This window comes from Cyprinus carpio, chromosome B16, assembly GCF_018340385.1.
Source record: "Cyprinus carpio isolate SPL01 chromosome B16, ASM1834038v1, whole genome shotgun sequence".
In the NCBI taxonomy this organism is placed as follows: Eukaryota; Metazoa; Chordata; class Actinopteri; order Cypriniformes; family Cyprinidae; genus Cyprinus; species Cyprinus carpio.
Genome location: NC_056612.1, coordinates 27138605 through 27147418, shown reverse-complemented (window position 1 = coordinate 27147418; position 8814 = coordinate 27138605).

Below are 8814 nucleotides of genomic sequence, written 5' to 3'. Positions count from 1 at the left end.
ATTTATTATATATAGTATATATTATTTAAACAGATATTATTTATAGATTTATCAATAATATAAATATTATAATACAAATTATATAATATTATTTATACATTTATATTTTTTATTTATAGCATAAATATGAATTTATTTCACTTGCAATTTTTCCACGAACACAAAACTATGCTATATACACTTATAACTTCTCTAAAAATAAATATAAAAATTAATAAATAGTATAAGAAAATATTTTGTGCAACATGACAAAAATTTAATTTATATTTTAATTTAAAAATAAGTATTTAAAATAAAATAAAAAATGCCTCTCTTTATCTTTGCAGTTTATATATATATATATATATATAATATATATATATATATATATATATATATATATATATATATATATATAATATATATATATATATATATATATTTTCTATCAAACTAAAAAAACAAACTAAAATCCGTGGAAAAATGTGAAGTATTTCCACTAATCTAGGATTACAGACTCTTAATGGGCTGAAGCCTGTGTGTCATTAAAATGAAGGGAAACCCCTGCTACAGTGATGACCAGTGATGACATAATGAGTGAGAAAACAAGAGCGACGGCTGGAGTTTGTGGAAATGAAAGTGCTGAGGGCACATTTGGCAGAAATGAGACACATCACAGAGGACACTGTGCTTTTAGCGCATGTGGTCAAACCAAGCTATGAGTAAAAACACTGTCCTGAGAACAGCTGTGCGTCTCACACCCAGTCTGTCTGTCATCACAACGGAGGAGTGGATCGACCTCAAACCCCCCCCTCGAATTCAGATTCCAGCCCAAAACATCATATTCTCAGGTCCATCTGAAGCTCACAACGAACGCATTGTTCCAGACGAGACCTCAAAGAAGATTAAAGCACAGTCTCTCTAGATGACTGCCATTTCCCAACGACCTGAGACACACAACCTGATGAAGTTATTCAGATGTGGCTGAGAGCGCAGACAAGTACAATTGGCCTCCGTTGCACTTTTGTGCGGTTATAAAACAGATCTGTATTGTTTGGTAGGAAAATGTGAAGTGTTGTGAGCTGACGTCAACTCCTGAAGAGTGGGAGACTGAGGCTTTTGTCATCGTGTTTGTTTGTGTCTGTGTTTGTTTGCTAGAAGACAAAGACAAACAAGTACTTGTGCATTACAGTCCGACTGCGGTCACGTTTTAAAGCATTTAAAAAGAAACAAATCTTCAGCAACATACTGGAGACAAGCTTAACCTGTTTATAGCTGCTACCAATAACATTGTTTTGAGGAATAATTCACCCCAAAATTTACAATTGTTGAAACTTTACTCACTCTCCAAGATGTAGATGAGTTTGTTTCTTCATCAGGTTTGTAGAAATGTAGCATCACATCACTTGCTCAGCAATGGATGCTCTGCAGTGAATGGGTGCCGTCAGAATGAGGGTCCAAACAGCTGATAAAAACATCACAATAATCCACAGCACTCCAGTCCAGTGAGTGTTTGTTAGAAACAAATCCATCATTATATTAAAATGTTTTAATATTTTAATATAATTATTATATAGTATGTAATATATAAGAATTAATATATAAAATATATATTTTTTTATAAAAAAATATTTTGTATTTTGTTTGTTTTTTTTACATTTATTTTATAATGTTTTATTTTTCCGTTAAAATTAATGGTTAAATATATAAAGTATTATTATGATAGATTTAATTTATGATATTTTTCATTAATTTATTTATATATTTCATTTAAAGTTAAAGGAAATATAAACATATAAAAAAACAATAATAAAAGTTTAATAAATGCATGATATTTCCAAAGTTAATAAACAATCCTATTAAATAATTGTGATCTCAGCACAGTTATATTTATAAACATTTTTTATTATTTATTTTTCAGTTACAGTTTAAGGTAATCCGCAATTAAAAAAACATTTTTAAGTCCAACAATTGCACAATGTCTTCTAATATATATATATATATATATATATATATTATGATATTATATTTATTTTATTATTTGTTTTTTTCAGTTCAAGGAATGTTAAGTTCAAAGAAATCATTGCTTGATGTTTCAAGATGAGTAAATCAATGAGTTGCCATAATCGGGCAGCCCTGAAATAGTGAATGTGCTGTTAACAGCGTTCAGGCTGATGTTGATTGAGTCAGCACCTCGTTAGTGTGCATTCATCAACTGATGGCCCCTGCAACATTAACTACCCCAAACGACTGTTTTTATGCATCTCTTTTTAAAGAGTCGCATGCAGGGCAGCAGAGACGCCGAGCATGTTCATGGGTCCTCACTGCCGGGATAAAAATACTTCCCAAAATAATTTATTCAAGGATTCCTTTTCTAGGTCACATTTCCACGAGAGCCACAGCACTATATTTACAGCTGGAGGAGTGACGTGTGTGTCACTCGTTTATTAACTTCAGCCTGAAATCTCTTTTAGCTTGCTTTTTAAAATACAGAGAAGTCCAACTGCTCTACAGCCCAACATGTAGGAAAGAATGCTCAGAGTGATTCTTTAGCAACTCAATTGTTTCTCCTAAACAGCAATGCAATGAAATGGATGGAAAATACAGGCGTGAATCTGTCCTCTGCAGTTTCCACAAGTCTCTGTGTGGGTACACTGGCAAACAAGTGCATGAATCTTACTGAGAAGAGACACAAAAACAGCAACTCACATCAAAGTCTGACTTGTATTATAATTACGTCCATAAGCTTTTTGTGAAATTTAGATTAACTCATTAATCTGTTGTGCATTAATCTGACTGCTTCATATTTAAGGAGATAACTATATAATTTCGGACATCACTTGTTTCATCAAAAAAATGAAAAAAATAAAACATAAATAAATTATAATAATATACACAAAAATATATATATATACACTGCATATTTTATTTCAGAGCTATGAGTTTTCAGTGTAAAATGAGTTTGATCTGATGCCACACAAAGCCACCTTCAGTAAACTTAGAAGTGCATGAGTCACATGGACTAATTTATGGTTCATTTATGGTGCTTTTGGAGTGTGACAGACAAGGTCCGGAGCTGAAAACAGCAGATCAGAGGCTGCAGTGGAGTCTGAGCCTCAGTGGGAGCGTGGCTCCAGACCCATAAAACCTAATAAGAGAGTCAGCGGCCTTCAGCTCCCTCTCAAACGCTGAGAGGAACCGCCGGAGAGACACTCACATCAGAGGGAAAGCCCTCAGGGACTAAACAGAGAGCAGAGGAAGGGACAGTTCAGCACAAAGAAAACCCCTGCATTTCCCTTTCCCTCCGCCTTATCTTCCCTTCATCCCTCGCTCATTGTTCCTCCCTGTTATTGTGATTGTGCTGATGCAGCTGTGAACCTCTAACACACTCCACGTGTGAGCGAGAAGCAGTCTGCTCAGAGAAGCAGCATTTATGGAGCTCTTCTTGAGGTTTATGTTACAAAAACGTGAAAAAACTCACAGCCAGCTTTATCATGTCATTGTACTTAAAGGAATAGTTTTATTTAATATATTTAATAATTTTATTTAAATAAAAAAATAAAAAAGTATTTGTATTTTTTATATATTTATATTATTATAATTATAATTATTAAATATTTATATTAATTATTAATAATAGATTGTAATAATAATAATACATTTAAATAATAATTACATTTATTATTAATTTACTTTTCACGCCCACATAAATTAGGAGATAATTAATAATATTAATTTAATATCTTTTAAAGTTGTATTTTAAATGTAAAATGAATGTACACAATTATTGCATTTATTAATAATTTAATTAAAATTAACATTTAATTAATTCTAATGAAATACATTTAAAATGTAATTAATTTGTCACACCACATGACCATTTAAAATGAACTATTGAAGAAAAACAGGTAATTAAAATGGTGAAAAAGACAGGATATTCTAGTGTTTAAATTAAAATCTTAATGTCGATAAAATAAAAAAAACATCTAGACAGACAAATAGACTAAACATTTGTCTTCTTTATCTTTTAAATAGATACAGAAATAGACAGCATGAAATTCTGGGAAGTTGAGATTTAAACTATTTTAAAAGGTAACTCACTATTTCTTTTTTTCTAATTATTTATCCATGCAGTTTTCATGAGCACATTAATTAGGATATTAAATGGAATATTTGTAATTGTTATAGAATTGTAATAATAATTTAATATATTTTACATTTAAATTTAAAATAGAATTTAAATAACAACTAAATGTATTAATCATTTAAAATTATTTACATTTATTACTTATTTTCTAGAAAATAAGTGACACCAGTAAGTTGCACTGGATCAAAAGTGCATTGTTGAGTGGAAAAAAACATAGTAAGTAGTATAATAAGTCACGTTTTATTATTACATTCAGAAATAATGTAAAATACTGATAAAGATTAAGATTATAAACACTATATTAAACATGTATTTAATTCATATTTAATAAATAATTTAATTCAAATGCTTTAAATTGAACAGTATTCAGAACCGGAATTAAAAATATAATACAAACATACATTATAATAAATAACATTTATCAGAAACGGCAAGTCTGAGGAAATGTTTTGGGGGTGAATTGTTCTTTTAAAGAATTGTCCAAGACTAATTAAAAAAAAAAAAAAAAATCAAACTAAATTTGTTTTGTCAGGTTCTGCATTCAATAGATGAATCAGCGTTTATCGCTCACTGTGATGACAGATTCAGGGAACTGAATAAAAGTGGGATACCAGTAATCTTACTCGGGCCAAACAGGAAGTGAGCTCATAAAAGGACAGGATGTGTGGCATTATTTCCTTTCATAGGTCGGTTTCAGAACCGGATGGCGTCTGTTTATTCAACCCCACAATGTCCTGGTCTTTCTGGGTCAGATTCAAATACAGGTCAGCAGACAGTGATTGGACGAGAGGATTGCACCAATCACCAATCACAAAGCGACTCAAAGTTTCAAATATGAGACGTTTGCGTGCCTTTTTTGAGTTTGCATTCATGCTTATTGTTATGTGACTCATTCTGTTCTCTTTCCCACAGTTCTCCTGTCTTTTCCTCACAGATCTTTCACAATAAATACTGACATTTTGTGCTCCTAAAAACAATATGTAGTGCAGTTTAGATATATATAATGTGTAGTATGTTTAGATGGACATATTAAGAAGTCATTTGATCTGCAAAAAACATTATAAACAGCATTTTGTGGTTTATTTTTTTAATATTTGCATGATTACATTAATATTTATATATATATATTTTATTTTAATATATTTTACAATCATTTGAAACTTAATTTAAATGATAATTACATTTAATAGTAATTAAAATAAAATAAATTAATTTAAATTTAACTAATTTGTCAACAAAAGATCCTTGAAAATTAACTAGTGAAGGCAAAAAAAGTCATTAGAAATGTTGATAAAGCCTAACCTGCTATTTAAAAAAAATAAATAAATAAAAATTATTAGTATGACCACATCAATTAGGAGATTGTATTTATAATCTTATTGAATTTCATTTAATCTCTTTAAAATATATTTTCAATTTAAAAATGTATTTGAATGATAATTACATTCATTAGTAATTCATTTAAATCACTTAATTTATTTAATTAATTTATTTATTTGCCAAAACAGGAACTTTTAAAACGAACAAGTGGAGTGATTAAAACTGTAAAGTAGTAGAGGTGAAAGAAAATAGTGAAAACCTTAACCTGCTATTTCTTTTATAATTATTAGCATGGCCACTTTAATTATGAGATTATATTTATAGTTTTATAGAATTTTAATACTTATTTAAATATAAAAAACCAAACATTATATTTACAATTTTAAATGTATTTAAATGATAATCCCGTGCATAAATAAATTTAAATACAATAAAAATATATAATATAAAATAAAAGATAAAAGCATCTGCTAAATGCATAAATGTAAATGTTATATATTTTACATTTAATTTGTCACACCAGAGGACCGTTTAAAATGAATCAGTGAAGTCCAAATGGTGATTAAAAATGGTGAAAAAATTACAAGAAATAGTGACTATAAGCACTTATCATATACATTACAATAAATTTTAAAATAAAAGCTTAATGTTGATACAAAATTTCAGATTTGAATAATAAAATTGCAATAATATTTTTTATAATTGTACTTAAAATCTAAAGTTAATTTAAATAAATATTTACATTTACTAATCATTTAAATAAAATTAAATAATTTACATTTAATGAATTTGTCATATAATATTTAAAATATTTAATATAGCCTATTAAAGGCAAAAAGATAAAAAAAAGAGTGAAATAAAAAAAAGATATTAAGATATAAGATTAAGAAATGGTAATCAGTTACAGCACAGGATATACAGATTTATATAATTTTAAAATTATAAAAAAGAAAAAAATCTAGACATAAAGACAGACAAACTAATTATTAAAATGTAGAATTTGATCATTGGACTAAAACTGGTGACTCTAAAATCATTACCAAAATGCAAGGGTCAAATGATTCTCTCAGTGTAGAGTTGAAGCACAGCATGATGGAAAGGCCGTCACACAGCGTTACCCCGCAGGCCGGTCCATAGTGTGGGTTGTTGCGTTGAATTGGCCCCGAAGGTAGGTCAATCAATCCCATTATGTCAACTGTCCAACACAGACACTGACCAACAGGCCTTGTAACGAGCACATAAAGGGCAGCAGTCGGAATCCACCCCTCTTCTCTCTAAGCCTAACCAGCGTGTCACAGCGAGCCCTGAGGTTACATAAGAACCGCTTCAGACCAGCACTTCACCCCCGAAACCTCCTGATCCAGAGCATGAAAGCTTCAAAGCCAGCGGCGGCTTTCTGACCCCGTCATACAGCGTGGTTTGAATCAGAGGGGAAAATAAAAAAAGAAGCTCAATATGATTATAATTAAGACTCAAAAGGTCTTGGAATGGAATAAATGTGTTCCCTGAGAAGCAAAACAAAAGAATTACGAGTGTTGCAACACTTTGACGTGAGCATGACGAAAAGATCATGAGATACACACTGAATCTGAACCCCCTTCACTCACAAAGACAGACACAGACAGACACATAGATTTTGAACAGCATTTTGCTATTTCTTTTATATTTATTGGTATGACCACATTAATTAAGAGATTAAACAGAATATTTATAGTTTGTGTAATAATTTAACATATTTCTAAAATACATTTTAAATTTAAAATTAATTTACATTTATTAGTAATTTAAATAAAATACATTTAAATGTTTAAATAATATATTTTAAATATTTTTTTAAAATATATTTTTAAATTATATTTTAAATAAGAAATATTTTAAAATATATTAATATTTATAAATAAAGTAAGTGACTAACATAAGCATGACAAACAAGTCAAAGAATGGTTAAATGTTATGGACACTTGACAAAACCCTGACATGCAAGTTTCTGACTAAGCAAACAGGAAACATTTTGGCAGGCTGTAAAAAAAAAAAAACAATCATCTGGCTTCACAATTCTTATTTCTGAATGGAATTTGGCAGTGTTTATTTTAAATGATTTATCCTTGAAAATTGTTATTATTATTTTTTTAATTCAAGGGCCAAAAAGCAAACAACAACAACTTAATATATTTTTAAAAGTATATTTTATGTATATTAAATTTAAAGTTAATTTAATTACATTCATTAATAAATAAAAATAAAATAATTTAAATGTAATTAAATTTAATTAATTTAAACCATTTAAAATAAATTAGTGGGGGGGGGGGGGGTAAAAAATATTGATAAATATGTTAACAAAATTTACATAGAAAAAATATTAAAATGTGGAATTTAATTATATCAAAAAAAGAGGGGTTTTTGTTCACTCTAAAATTTTTTTTTTTTCTAGAGGAGAATTTTTTCTGATATATGTGTTATTATAGAGGAGATTTTAATATATATTTTTGTTTTTTACGGACTTTAAATTCGTCTGCAACAATTCACACTAAAAACATCACACTGAACCCTGCATGAGAGCATCTGTGACATGCACATCCATGCCACCCTAAAATAACCCTCAATGTTCCTGTTTTGTGTCCACGTTCCTGTCATTCAGAACCAAACGCTGGAGAAGGTGGCAGCTCGTCATGCACCAGTGAAGGAAAAGGAGAAAATGGATCCAAATTCACCAGAACGTGTTGCAATCTCCTGATCTCTTGTCTTTACAAGCCCGGTCCACTTAGCAGCGTGTTTTGGAAACGCGACAGGTGGTGAAGGTTCTCCGAGGGGCTTCACCTGAACACAGCGACATCTAAACATCAGGCTGAATGGAAGAAAGGAAGCCGAGGATGTGTTTCCTGATCAGCACAAAGACCATGAGAGGCCACCGGAGAAAGACAAGACAATAAGACATGTCAAACAGACCACCAAAGTCTAAATATACTGAGGGGGAATTCACTGACAACAATTCATTTTATCCTGATGATGGATTTGTTTCTTACAAACATGCAACTTCTGTCTTTTCAAAACATTAACTGATGGACTGGAGTGCTGTGGATTATTGTGATGTTTTTATCAGCTGTTTGGACTCTCATTCTGACGGCACCCATTTACTGCAGGGCAAGTGATGCAATGCTACATTTCTACAAACCTGATGAAGAAACAAACTCATACATCTTGGATGCCTGGGGGTGAGGACATTTACAGCTAATTTTCATTTTTAGGTGATCTATTCTTTTAAACACTGATTGTTTTGCACTTTAATTACAGTATATAAAGTGAAGATTCACACACATATAGAAACAGAATGATAAAAAGCTGTTTGCTTGTCATCCAGAGGAAACTTT